Source organism: Malaclemys terrapin, chromosome 10, assembly GCF_027887155.1.
Source record: "Malaclemys terrapin pileata isolate rMalTer1 chromosome 10, rMalTer1.hap1, whole genome shotgun sequence".
Taxonomy (NCBI): domain Eukaryota; kingdom Metazoa; phylum Chordata; order Testudines; family Emydidae; genus Malaclemys; species Malaclemys terrapin.
The window spans coordinates 34550377-34565419 of NC_071514.1; the positions used below are offsets into that span (position 1 = coordinate 34550377).

Sequence of the window (15043 nt, forward strand, 5' to 3'; positions counted from 1 at the left end):
TAACAAGAACCAGGTCAATTTCACACTGATGCTTGTTGCTAAAACTAGGAGCAGATTTAAAAACAGACTGGAAAAGGTATAGAGCAACAAAAAGACATCCTCCTGCAGCAGCCAGGAGGATGAGAAAGGAGGAAGGACAGAACAGTGTGATCTACACTTCTAGCAGTCCAGAGTTCTGAAGTGGGGGGGAAGTAAAGCGAATGCTGCTTCTCCCACCTTCCAAAAGGGAAAGGGGCTGGGGATCTAAAGTCTGGTCCACACACAGATTTTGTACCATGATAACTATTTTGATTAGGGCTGTGATTTTTTTTAAAACCAAAATAGTTCTACCAATACAATCCCGCCCAGCATGGACCTAGTTACAGCAGCATAAAAGACGCCTTATACCAGTATCGCTTAGGGGCTGTATACATAGGTGTTTTTCCACTTTAACAATATAGGTATTACTATTACAAAAGAGTGCTTTGTTTAGGCCAGCATAAGCTACTTCCCTGTTGAATCACTGAGTTCACACAACTCTGCCTTTTTCTGAAATACGTACACAGCATTCTGGGTAGATATCCCATGATGTAATGTTCCACCATCAGGATCTATGCATTCTGGGATTTTTCTCATTATTCATTTTGGGATATCTACAAGAACCTGCTGGAATTCCAGGACTGGGGACGTTGTTTGACCCCCAGGATTCCTCATGTCATCCAATAATTCATCTGGCTTTTGCAAGCCAGCACTATTTTCAAACTCCAGGCTGCCACGATCCGGATAGTCATTAATATGACCAGGCTGCTCTGAATATATTGGCAGTTACACAGCTAGATTGCTATGGAGGAGTTAAGAGACAGCCACAGTAACATCGCAAGGAAACTGCTAAAGGAGAAGTAGGATGAAAGAACAGTTATTTCTGCATGACATTTTCCTGGAGCAGCTTCACTCACTGGAACACTGTGTCTGGACTCAGCCAAATAGCACTGAGTGCTGTGACTGGACAGTGATCCAGAACTGGGATAACTAGCAGTGGTGGCAGAAAGCTACTTCCAGGTGAGAGCTGTACAGATCTCAGCTGGAGCTGCAATGGTGGACTACCACCATGAGAGTTCCCCTAAATGTGTAGAGCATGTGGCCACTGCCATCTGGAATGTCACCACATTCAGCCAGTGGCTGTGAGATTTGATATTTCAGAAAAACAATACTTTTGATCTTAAAGTCTCTGGCACAGATGTCATTTCGAGCATGCAGGATGGAAGAATAAAAGCCAAGCAAGTGGAGCTCACCCAGCAAGATAGTAGTCAGCCAGTACCCAGAACAAAAGTTGTTTAATTCTCCCACATAGTTGTATTGTAATACAGCAACTACTACTTACTAGAAGAAGTCCCCTCCACAGCACTTTCAGGCTGTCTCTCTGGCTGAGTTTTGGGAGACATCTCTGGCACTGTCGCTGCTTCTGGGTTTGGCATGCTAGAGAGGTCTTGGCTATCAGGGGAAATCTCCCAATTGGGGTCCATGATTTCATAACGTGGCCTTCTGGTGCTGTGACCAGACTGTCCACAATGCCAAGGTTTGGTTGCATCCACCGTAGCAAAAATCTAGTCCAGTTCCTCAGAATAAGTGGAGGTAGTGAGAGCATTACTGGAGGTGTTATTTTGGTCTGACTTTTTATAATTCTGCTAAAGTTCCTTTGCTTTGGGACTTGTCCCAGGAGTGACCCTTCTCCCACAGTTGCTCAAATAACCACTCCTCTCTTGATATTCTGGTGACTGCTGTTAAGATACAACTGGACATGCCCCTCTCCTAAAAAGGCAAGGAAGCCCAGACCCTCCCAACAGGACCATGTAGAGGCACGGGGCCTGGCTATAATGAGTATGTGATTCTGGGGATGTGATCTCACCATAAACTGAAATCTCAAAAGGGGCAAACCCTGGTTTGTTAACATTTAAACAGAAAGGCAACATCCAGTCAAGGAGATCACGGCACAGCAAAGAGCACACATGTAAACAAAGACACTGATCCAGATGTGAAGCAATGTCCCGTGGTAGAGCAGGGGGAGAACTGCCAGACGTATATAGTTAATCCAAAATAGGGATGCGTCCACACGAACCTTATACCAGCATAATTCATTCAAAGACAGTTCTGTCACTTGCAAAGCAGAACAAAGATAAGATAAGATGACAGGTAAATGTTAACATCTTGTGTGGACACAAACTTATACAGAAAAAAAATAAGTAAGCTTTCCCATGTGGACAAGCCTTTATTCACATACAGGAAGGGGAATAAGCTACGTCAGTCTAACAAACCTTGACACTAATACAACTGCATCCACACTGGGAAGTTGTACTGTTTTAACTACATTGATATAATTAAATAATAGGCATTGTTTAACCACACCAGTTCTAAGATATCTAAAATAGTACGTACAGAGGTTTTCAACCGTGGGGCATGCCTCCCTGAAAGTGTGTGGAGGAACATTGGGGGGGCACAATGCGCAAGGTATTTTTTATGATTATTACATAATAAGAACATGACACTGAAAATTACATTGAAATAGCATGGAGAAAGTGTTTTGCAACTGATTTCATCAGATCGACTTTTTTGGCAGATACAAGGCTGTTGACACAGTACACAGGAGAGTGTTATAATGAATTTCATTATAAATAGACCATTATTTCAATAGCAACTATCATCTTTCCAACCTTCTGGTTTAGTGTAACAACAGAGTATGATATAACAATAACAAGTAGTTCTGCAGTGCTTATTCCGCTGGTGAGTTTGATATTTTTTCATATCATGTGGTGAAAAATGGATCGGTATATATTGCCAAAAGACAGCAGTGTTCTGAAACAAAATGCAGAAGCTGAAACAGTCATTACCAAGAAAAAAAAACTGCAAAACCAAGAAAATATAATGAAGCATATTTGGATTTTGGTTTCCACTTCCATTGCAGTTAATGGAAAAACTAGGCCTCAATGTGTAGTATACACAGTAACTTTAGCAAATGATAGCCTGAAGCCACCAAAATTAAGTTGCCATTTAGAAACAAACCATGGTGATCTGGTAGGAAAGACCAGAAATTTTTTTGAACAAAAGCTACAAGAAATTAAACAAAAACACACACACAATGAAAAAAATATGGTATCCACCTTGCAAGTGTGTTAAAAAGCATGTCCAGTTGTGTACCACATTCTCAAAAATTAAAACCTTACACAACTGGGATAAAACTGATTCTTCCAGGAGCAATTGACATTTGCTGGTCACTGCGCGGTGACAGTGTGCCAGAGAAGTTAAAAATGATCCCACTGTCAGTCAACAGTCAGCCACCGAATCTGACATGTCAGAAAATATCAACGTATAGCTGATCTCTTGATTACAATCCAGTTAAATGAAGCAAATATTGGAAGATTTTGTTCTGCAAGCCAATTAAGATGTGTGCAACTGGATCTGAACTGTTAACATTTTAAATTACTTTCTTATTTCTCATGAGTTGAAGTAGGAAGCCTGCGTCGGAATCTGTATGGATGGAGCTCTTCTATGTCTGGAGGTAGGGCAGGTTTGAAAGCTAAAGTGTTTGAAATTGCTCCACATATATCATGGACTCATTGTATGATACACAACTAAGCTCTTGCAACTCAAAACATGGATCAGGAACTTACTGATGTTCTGAGTTCTGCTATTAAGATTGTGAACTTTATTAAAACACAGCCCACAAATGCACAGTCTCTTTGCAATGTTTTGCACAAAAATGAGAGTGGAGCATGATGCTTTTTTGTTTCACATTGAAGTCAGGTGTCCATCCAGATGGAAAATGTTGCAACATGTTTATGAACTGTGAAACGAAGTTTGATTTTTTCTAGTGGATTTGAATTTTAGCAATGCAGACACTGTATGATCCCAACTGTCTTGTGTTTTTGGTTTACCTTGCTGATATTTTTGACAAACTGAATTCTCTAAATGTCCCATTGCAAGGAGCAGAAAGTACTATTTTTGACCTGCACAACAAGATATCGATATTCAAGAGAAACATTCACTGGAGAACAAAGATTGAAACTGGTTTAAGCGTTCCATTCTCACTGTTAACTGACTAAACAGAATCTGAACTATTGAGTGTTGAAAACCCAACCAAGAATCATTTGACTTGTCTCAGAGCCAGTTTGGATATTTTCCCAAAGGAAATGCACCCCTGAATGACTGGATTTTCCAACCTTTTGTAGCTGAAGCATGGACCTTGTCCCACCCTTTCAGAGTGGTAGCCGTGTTAGTCTGTATCAGCAAAAACAATGAGGAGTCCTTGTGGCACCTTAGAGACTAACAAATTTATTTGGGCATAAGCTTTTCTGGGCTAAAACCCACTTCATCAGATGTATGGAGTGGAAAATACAGAGGCAGGTATAAATACTCAGCACATGAGAAGATGGGAGTTGCCCATCAGTGGGGGGTCAGTGCTAACTAGCCAAGTCAATTAAGGTGGAAGTGGGCTATTCTCGATAGTTATCAAGAAGGGAGGAAAATGACTTTTGTAGTGCTAATGAGTTCAATGTAATCAAACTGATTTCCCCCTGCTGATTCTCACACCTTCTTGTCAACTGGTTGAAATGGGCCACTTTGATTACATTGAACTCATTAGCAATGTAGGAGGGATGACTGCTGGATGTCCATGTCATAGCCAACTCCTCTTCTTCAGCATTTAAGGTTTGACCCTGGTACCAAGTACTGAGAATACTTGAAGAAAATGAGCTGGAGATAGTGCTTGTCCCATTCGTTTTTTTAATGTTTGTAATTTAACTCTGTCAATGATATTTCTCTTTTTAAGATCTCATTCAGTTCCTTCCAAATTTCAACAGCATCAGCAATAAAACAGCTATTTTCCTGCATTTTGTTCAAGGCTACAGAAATAGGCTTCAGGGTACTCAGCATGTGTCCAACATTTCTCTTAAGCCCAATGTCGAGAACTTTGACTGTGACAGTTCCATCTATTTTTTCACGATTTTGTTCACAAACTGCCATCAGATTGGGCCAGTTCTTGATATAGTGCTCAAAACAGTCCACTATTGAGTTCCATTGCACGTCTTGTGGGAGAGTTAGCTTGGTTCCTCCCACTTTTTTCAGAGCAGCTGCTGCAAAGTGGTTGTTACGGAAGTATTTTGCCATTTCAACAACATTAGCCTTTATTTCTGAAGTCTCTGGCTAGGAGGTATATCAAATGAGCACTGCAACCATATGTTATTAGCTTGGGACTCGCTTCACCCTCTTCTAAATTTCTTCTCATCTTGGATACATTTGCAGCATTGTCTGTGACCAAACTGCGTACTAGACATTTGAATTTTTTTTCATAGTTTGTTATAGCTTTTACTGCTACTTCTTGTAAGTATTCTGTGGTGTGTGCATTTCCTGATGTATCAATTGTTTCTGTAAGGAAGCCATTCCCTTCCTCTGTTGTCACACAAGCACATACAACAGGATCATTGCGGACACTGCTCCACCCATCAAGACTCAGGTTAACAATTTCACCCTCTAGACTTTTTGCACAACACTTTATCCAGCAATTTGCCTGTGACATCTGCTCTGTTGGGTGGACTGTATCCTGGTCTTAATGACTGAACCATGTTAATGAAGTGTAGGTTCTCAATCATACAGAAAGGAGAGTTTGTTGCATAAACAAACGAAGCAATTTTTTAATCTATTACCTCTTTTTGTAATCTGCTGGTTCTTATCAGAAATTTATCTATGGTTGTTTCTGGATGACGGAGATTTTTTTTTCCTTTTTGCGACAGGTGATGTACTGTGGCTATGTGACATACATGATGTGACTGAAACACTATCAATGGCAGATAACTCAAACTATAGAAAATGATGGTGATCTTGAAAGTGGATAGTCTTCAGAATCCTGTATATTGAGGGTGGATAGTCTTCAGAATCCTGTATGTTGAGGATGGATTCTCCTAAACAAAATAAGTCAATGCTGTTATTTAATTATTATTACCATACTGCTCATTTAGTATTACTCATTGCATTCACTGACTCAGTACTACTTTGAAGGTGAAATTGTAAAAGGAAGATCTGCCTATTTCAGCTATTTATTTTTTAATCACAACTGCATCTAAAATGATAGTACCATAGAGTAACAGAGTGTTGTTCGCTCAAACACAAGAATTCAAGAATAGTCCAGAAGGAAGACAGGCAATCCTTAAGAAAGAAGTATGAATAAAAAAAGTTTACCAACCTGAAGATCCTGCATGTTCAGACACGCTGCTTTCATCAACTTCAACGCAGCTTCCTCCTGAGAAGGAACACTTCTCATGACGTTGTTTCATTTGGGCAACCAGGCCTTGCATTTCTTTGTTGCACTGTTTGCATTTTGCACACATGCCTGTCTTACCCACAGGTAAAGGAACTTCATTAAAATATTCCCAAACTGGGTCTCTTTTACGGCCTGCTGCCATTCTAGGTTTTTCCTTCTAGTGAGAGAATGCTATGGTAGATCTCAAATCAATGAAGCCTATACTCAGAAAGACCTCAAGACTTCTGGAATATGCTGCTCAAACAGTTTCACTTTTGTTTCTACTGCCTGTCCCTCCCTTCTCACTTTTATCTCCAGACTTCTTCTTGTCCAGATCTATTCCGCCCCTAACAATCTTCTAGTCATTGAATGTTTTGAAACTTTGCACTTTTAGAGAGAGGTAAGGGATTGACTCTGTACACAAATTTGCAGAGGGACAATAGGGTTGAGGTCTGTTATTTCTCACCCCTATATATTATTTATTTATTTAAAAACATTTTTGCTGTTAACAAGCATGTTATGTCTGGAGACACAAATCCACAATTTGAGAACTGCAAAACTAAGCATCTCTGATAGTATGTTCTAGACTGAGCACTGAATCCCATTGGGTAGATAGAAAGATTAACCTAAATAATCTATACAAAAGCCCCTGGAGCCCCATAAGATTGGGTCCCTAATCCATGAACTATTGGAACTAATTCACAAAACTTTTCTTAAACATTAAATGAATATATTGTCTCATACTATAGAATTAGAATTTATAATCCCTATTCCATGATGAGATATCTTTGAGCCATAATGTATCTTAATTAAAACTACCTTTAGTTAGGTTTTTTCCTCAAAAAGCATTTTATCAAAAAAATCTAATTTTTTTGGTTTTAAAAAAATCATTGATTTTTATCCACCTTGGTATCTGTGTATTTAAAACTTACAAGTGTACGTAATTTTATTAAAATTCTGTTAAGGTCTCTGTTGGGTTTATAAATAGGCGATCAAGCACACTTTTGCATGTGTATTTTTGTCTAGGTTGAGGGGCATAACTCAAAGAGGGGACTCAGTTAAAAAAGGGACAGTACCCTAATACAGTGGATCTCAACCTTTCCAGACTACTGTACCCCTTTCAGGAATCTGATTTGTCTTGCGGATCCCAAGTTACAGCTAATTTAAAAATTATTTACTTACAAAAATCACACATAAAAATACAGAAGTGTCACAGCACACTATTAGTGAAAAAAATTGCTTACTTTCTCATTTTTATCCTATTATAAAATAAATTAATTGGAATATAAATATTTTACTTACATTTCAATGTATGGTATATAGAACAGTATAAACAAGTCATTGTCTGTATGAAATTTGTGTTTGTACTGACTTCGCTAGTGCTTTTTATGTAGCCTGTTGTAAAATTAGGCAAACATTTAGATGAGTTGATGTACCCCCTGAAAGATCTCTGTGAATCTCCAGGGGTACCCGTACCCTGGTTGAGAACCACTGCCCTAGTAAATTCCCACCTGCTACCAGTTGCTGGGGTTCTGGCTTCTCTCCCGGACATTGCCCTCAACATTTTTCTTATCATTACCTAATATTTTTAGTTCTATATTAGTTGTCTGGTAAAATGTGGGGTAATGGGAGTCTGGAGAGGCAAGTAGCTGGGCAAAAGAGGGAGCAATTGATTCCAAAATGTTAGAAAAGATTAGTACAGCGGAGAAATTATGGGAGAGAAGAAGGAAGATTCAAAGAGGAGACAAATTTGATAATGTTATAAATATACTGCCATATATTTCATGTTATAATCTCGGACGATGCCTCATCACATTTTGTTCATTTTTAAGAACACTTTCACTGCAGATTTGACAAAACACAAAGAAGGTACCAATGTGAGATTTCTAAAGATAGCTACAGCACTTGACCCAAGGTTTAAGAATCTGAAGTTCCTTCCAAAATCTGAGAGGGACAAGGTGTGGAGCTTACTTTCAGAAGTCTTAAAAGAGCAACGCTTGGATGCAGAAACTACAGAACCCGAACCATCCAAAAACAAACTCAACCTTCTGCTAGTGGCATCTGAGTTATCTAATGAAAATGAACATGCACCAGTCTGCTCTGCTTTGGATCGTTATCTAGCAGAACCCATCATCAGCATGGATGCATGTCCCCTGGAATGGTGCATGAAGCATGAAGGGACATACGAATCTTTAACACATAAATATCTTGCAACGCCAGCTACTACGGTGCCATGAGAACGCCAGTTCTCACTTTCAGGTGACATTGTAAACAAGAAGCGGGCAGCATTATCTCCTGCAAATCTTACCAAACTTTTGTCCGAGCAATTGGCTGAACAAGAAGTAGGACTGAGTGGACATGCAGGCTCTAAAATTTTACATTGTTTTATTTTTGAATGCAGTTTTTTTTGTACATAATTCTATATTTGTAAATTCAACTTTTTATCATAAAGACTACAGTGCTTGTATTAGGTGAATTGAAAAATACTGTCTTTTGTATTTTTACAGTGCAAATACTTGTAAGCAAAAATAAATATAAAGTGAGCACTGTACACTTTGTATTCTGTGTTGTAATTGAAATATATTTGAAAATGTAGAAAAGTCCAAAAATATTTAAATAAATGGTATTCTGTTGTTGTTTTACAGTGCCATTAATCGTGATTAATTTTTTTAATCGCTTGACAGCCCTAATGAGAATATATAATTGTTTTATTTGTATGCACTACTGTTGTAGCCATATTGATCATATTAGAGAGACAAGATGGGTGAGGTAATATCTTCATTGGACCAACTTCTTTTGGTAAGAAAGACAAGTTTTCAGACTTACACAGAGTTCTTTATTTGTTTAAATTGCAGGGGGTGTATCCTGAAGGCATAATGCCAAGTATTTTTCACAGTGGCTAGTAGGTTTAGTCCATAGACCAGTACATATTGGATTAATTATTGACATCCCGATTCAAGATATTCCTTCTACTTACCAATGTAAGATTTCATCTGCCTTCACGAGGCCCATCACCTAAGTTTTCTAGGTCCCTCTGGAGTTCTTTAGTCTTGACTAACCTAAATAACTTGGTGTCATCTTCAAGTTCACTCCTATTTTACAAATCATTAATATATTAAACCCCATCCCACCCAATCTCGTTTTCACCTGCTCATAACCAAGGCTTGAAAAACCCATCCGCCCATAGAAAACTGGAGGAAGTGAGCTCAAAGTAATATGCTGCTTTTGGGAAAAGCTAAAAGTGGTGGAGCTAACCCAAAGAACAGAAACTCAGAAAGGAGTAGCAGAAATCCAAAGGTAGCAGCAAGAAGAATGGGAGAAGAGTTGAGTAGCAGAGACACCAGCCATATACATACACACACCAAGTCTGGGGGAAGGGAAGCAAGGGGTTCCCTGCCAATAACTAGAAAGGGCTTCAAGTTTATCAGACACATACTAACCAGAAGCTGACACAAAAGATGAAGCCCCTAAGCAGGGTCCCAGGACAAAACCGTGATAAGAATTGTACTACCCTTGCTCTACCCAGCAGCTGGAGGCGGGGGAACTGGTCTTTTAATAAAATCAGACACACTACAATTCACTGGTTCCTCCCACCCCCTTATCTTTTATCAGCCTGGAGCTAGTGGAGTCATCAATTTTCAAGTCCTGTTGAGAGTTTTCTAACAAAAAAAAAAGGTTCTTTTATGCTGAAACTTTCCATCCATTATCCGAAAGATAAGAGATTTTCTTTAATTTTAAGTTACATAAGAGTGATTGACATAAACTATCAGTTATAATTGTTTAAAAATTAATATTCATGTGCAGCATGAAACTGCTACTAAGTTTAGAATTGTACGCTTTTGTGCCAGTTTCATTGTGGGGTTCTACAGCTGTGTAGTCAAAAGCTTTCCAGGTACGGTAGTATGCAGAGAAAACAGTAGATAGTCTCCTTTCTCTTTCCTCCTTCTAAAAACTGAAATGCATGAAAACATAAGCTAATGTCAGTCACACTTTTAAACAGCTCAAAAGTCAGGCAGTAAAGATACGATTTTCATAGCAATCATTACTCACCTACATTACACCTATACAGTATTTTAGAATAGTAATTAATTGTACTTTAAGATCCAGTGGGTCCCTGTTCTGTCCTCCTATATGCACTATTCCTATTCACTTTAGTGTGGAACGTGTATTTGAGAGATAAATTAGGTACTGTTTGTACAATGTAGACAAGTTAAGGTTACTATGAACCTTAACTTTTGCTTTTTCAGCCTCAAATATTCCGTATTACAACTAAGTTTATACACTAACTTACATGATATAGAGCTAGAATCCTAAAGAACTGAGATCCTTCAGGATGAAAGATCTTCACAATGTATCCTATCACTACTATTTAAAAAAAACTCATGCACTGTAGGCTTTTTGTAAATTCAGTAAATCATTTCCAACCTTCAAACAGGAAATTCTACTATAGCCACATAGAGGCATTTAAACTGGCTTAATGAGAAGGTCAATCACAAGAGGCAGGTATGACCAGAGGTTACACTGGGCAAGTTCCCAGGCACAGAGTAACCCTTGCTATTGATTGGTAAACTCCACAGCTACTGGATTCAAGGATAAATGGTTCAACCAATTGGGACATCCAGAGGAGGGAAACCTGGCCCAGCCTGGCAATACAGGAGATGCCTCTGTAGGGTGAGGGTCAGGGTCTTCTCTCATCCCCCCCAATCTCCATCCTTTCCTTGATTTTTTTGCCCTGCACCTCTACTATAAAATTTAATCAAAATTTATATGACAAAATCATATCCCTACTCATGAGTTACGCAGTCCAGCAAAGGACAACCTGCTCAGGTACATTATATCAACACACAAAAGAACAGGTCCAACAGGGATAAAGAGACTCTACACCTCAACACCCTGCTCCCCCCAAATGGGGTGCAAGATGAGGACAAATATGTCTAGAACACACCCAAAAAGCACCCTATTTAGAGAACATAGGAAAAGATGCATGCAGGCCAAAGTGAGCCATTAGGGCACCATTCAACTAAGGTCATGAAAAAAATAATTTGGAAATGAAAGTATGTGGATACTTTCTCTCTACTGCAGTTGGGAGCCAGCCAACAAGCCACAGGGTGCTATGCAACTTAGACATCAGGTCGGGAGATGTGTACGACACTTAAGGTCGTACATGTCATTGACAAAAATGTACACGATTCATTTCTGCCTTCATTTTATGACAACAGCCAGAGCAGCCCAGAACACAGAATTAAATACATGGAAGTGACAGGCAATGCACATACTACAATCAGTTGGGGGCGGCGGGGCAGCAGTGCAGACTTAGAGGAGTTGTGGATCTCATCCCAACATACAGCAAAAAGGTACCTTATATTTAATACTGTCTAAAAGAAGAGACTTGACGAGACTTCTAGTCCTGAAGGGGAAACTACCTTCCCTGAGCCCCAGGAACTGGGGAGCGGAAGGGGGGAATATTTGGCTTAGCTTCATTTTCTGCCCTTCACTCCACCGCTATATACAGCTTAACCCTTCTGCCCCCACCCCCCTGCGCCATAGGGGGCTCAGCTCCCGCCCCCCACAGCGCCATAGGGGCACAGCCCCCGCCCCTCCGGACAGGGGGCGGCAGTCAGTTGGGCTTTGAACCCTGCCGCGGAAGCGGCGCTGAGAGCCCCGACCCTCCCAGCCCGGCTCGCCTGGTTCGGGCCTCCCTACCGCGCCGCTGCCGGGGACGCGCCGAGGCGGGGCCGCGCGACGCTCGCACACAGGGGCGGAGGGAGTCAGTTACCAGGGTCCAGGCGGAGCGGCAGCTGGTCGGGGTCCGGAGGTGGCAGGTCCCGGCCCAGAGCCGCGATCTTTCCGCAGCGGCGGGAGCTTGTCAAAGAGAAAACATGACGTGGAAGGGAGGCGGCGGGAATCTCGCGGGGCTATCGCCCAACTCTCGCGAGACCCGGTCGCGGCTTTCCCTCTGCCCGAGTCCGGGGGGCGGGGCGGCTCCTGCAGTCCCACCCTTTCTGCGTCGGGGCTGAGCCTGCCGGGCGGGCCGCACGTAGCAGCGACCGAGGCTGCGCCTCGCCTCCATGTGCTGCCCGACACACCCCCACGAGCCGAGCGGCATGGCGCCACGTGCGGCTTGTTTCCCGCTGTGCCATGCACCCCACAGTCACCACATCCCCCCGCACCTCCTGCACAGTGTGCACCTGGCACCCCGCCATATGCCCCAGGTAGTGTGCCACTGGTCCCTGCTGTGCCATGCCTTCTGCCACATCCCCACACGAGCCCCCTGCACAGTGCGCATCTGGCATCCCGCCATATGCCCCATGTAGTGTGCCCTCGCCCCCTGCTGTGCCATGCCCTCTGCCACATCCCCGCATGAGCCCCCCTGAACAGTGTGCACCTGGCACCCATAGCCTCTGTCACATCCCCGGAGCCCTGTAGCGCAATGTGCAGCACACCCCACCATAAGCCCCATGCACAGGGTGCACCTTGTGCCTCACTGTTCGATGGGGCCTGCCCCATCCCTATCACCACTCTGTGCACTACAAGCCCCATGGCACAATGCAGCAGCTTACACCTGTGCGTTGCACTGTGGACGTGCACCCCCTCACACCTCCTCACCGCACTGTGTGCCACAAGCCCCATACCACAATGTGCACCACGCAAACTGCTGTGCCATGTATCATGCACCTCTGCCATATCTTCCCACTGTACTGTACAAATCCCTCTGGCACAACATGCACCTTTTACACCTGCTATGCCATGCTCTGTGTACCCATATTGTGCTCCGTGCACCCATCTCATCTCCACAATAGATACCATGAGCCCCATGCCAAAGTAGGCACTATGTGCCAGACACCCTGCACTCCTACCACATCTGTCTGCCCTGTACCACGAGGCCCCTGCCTCAATATGCACCCTTGCTGCATCCCCTGCCACACGATGCATCGTGCACTATGCTCCTGTGATCAGACTGTACCCCTATGTTCATCCTTTTTACAAGACTATAATGCATTTTGTACAAAATATGCCTTGTGAGGCATCATTTAAAAATACATAATCTGCTGAACATTATTGTCCTGGTAAAATATGTGTAGCAACATTGTTAGTTATAAGATTCTACTGTCTACTATTGCTGTAACATGTTTCAAAGTTAGAAAGGCAGGTCCAAACCAGTTCTTCAGAGACAAAAAGCTAGTCAGTGCCTCAGTCACAGCTCCCACAACCATAGCCATCAAAATGCTCGCCCCAATGACCCCTCCATGTACTATAATGTGTGTCTCATACCCTTATCATACTGTGACATATGCCCCCACCAGGCTCCCCAATCACCACAAGTCCTTGCCCTACACATCTCCCTTCAACACATGACCCCCTGCACCTCTGCTCACCCTTAATATAATGTTCACACAATTGTTATTGCTCTTTATACACATTTAATGAATTTCACTGCTACCCCTTTTTCACAGATGGGGAAAACTGGTGTACAGAGAGGTTAAAGGACTTACTACAGGTCACAAAGCAAGTATGGTGTTTGGTTCTCACCCATCCCAAATTTTGCAGGACATTTCATAAACTCAGGGAACAGTTCTGCTTCAGGTGACAAAGCAAGACTGAACTAAGGGCCAGAGGCAAATCTGGGATTAAAAAACACAGGAATTCATTGCTCCTACACCCTATTCAGACCACAGTACTTTACTACATCCTAAAATCTAACCCCTGGATTCATAAGATTCTCTATCTGCAGCGGGAATAGAATCCATAATGTTCTGTTCCAAAACCTACAGTTCTTGATCCACTCAAGCTGATCGATAATCTCCATTAACAATAGTTAGTATTATACTACTCTCCCACAGACTGCAGCCACAGAGGATAATGTTAAAGAGATGCCATCAACTAGAAGACTTATTTCTGTTTGAAAAATTTGCAAACACTTTAGTTACAAGTAGCATCTTGGTGTTTTGGACAGCTTTTCGTGTAGTCACCTTCACTGTTCCCCATGCAGTATCAGTTTTTCTCTCGTTGAAAAGACTTTTCCAAACAAGCATAAACAGGGGAGCGGGGGCGGACGAAAAGCATGATAAAATACATAATTTAAACATTCAGGACATACTATTTAAAAGTGCTATGTCAGAAGCTAGACTTTTTTAGCAAATGAGTGAATTACCATAAATTAAGTTCACAAGTGTCCTTTTAACTCTCAAGGAATTTAGACTCGTGCACATTTAATATTTTTGAACTATGAAAACTTACATACCAATTTGGTCAAACTCTCAGGCTTCTGACAAGTTGCTAATGCTTCCCCCCATCTAGCAGTAGTACCAAAAGCCCCAGTCAAAAGGCACATAAAAAGGTCACAGCCCCTACATTGAAGCACTTACAATCTAAATGAAATGTAGTGTATATGGGAATACACCTGCATCTGCATGGAGCTCCGTTGATTTCAAAATCTGCAGAAATACAAGTCAATCTCAAGATGGGGCCTAAGAAGACAAGCAACATATGAAGGGTAGAGAGGGGAGGAAGCAAGTATACAGAAACTAACAGTAAAGAAGGCTATTTGGAAAGAATCAGTTGGAAACACACCACTGATCTTAACTCAAAATGCTGCTTCTTATAGTTTCAGCATACACATTTTTAAAAAGATACATAATATGTAGTTTGGGATTTTCAGAGGTGTACAACTCCCTTCAGTTCCTTTAAAAATCCCATCCATATAATAATTCCTGCTGTCAGATACCAGTCTGTGGACCAAGGAAAACAAAGGAAAAGATCTAGGTTATTGTGCCC

At 41.7% G+C, this 15043-nt stretch overlaps 1 protein-coding gene across 7 annotated transcripts in view; it reads right to left on the reverse strand.

Annotated features, from left to right (window-relative positions):
• The window catches only part of HERC1 (HECT and RLD domain containing E3 ubiquitin protein ligase family member 1), a 205222-nt gene extending 193069 nt beyond the window's left edge, over positions 1 to 12153 (reverse strand). For all 7 annotated transcript variants that reach the window (XM_054041859.1, XM_054041856.1, XM_054041858.1 and 4 more), the window contains exon 1: positions 12045 to 12153. The gene's annotated coding sequence lies outside the window, so the exon portion shown is untranslated. The remainder of the gene's footprint in view (positions 1 to 12044) is intronic.
• Positions 12154 to 15043: the final 2890 nt, after the last annotated feature.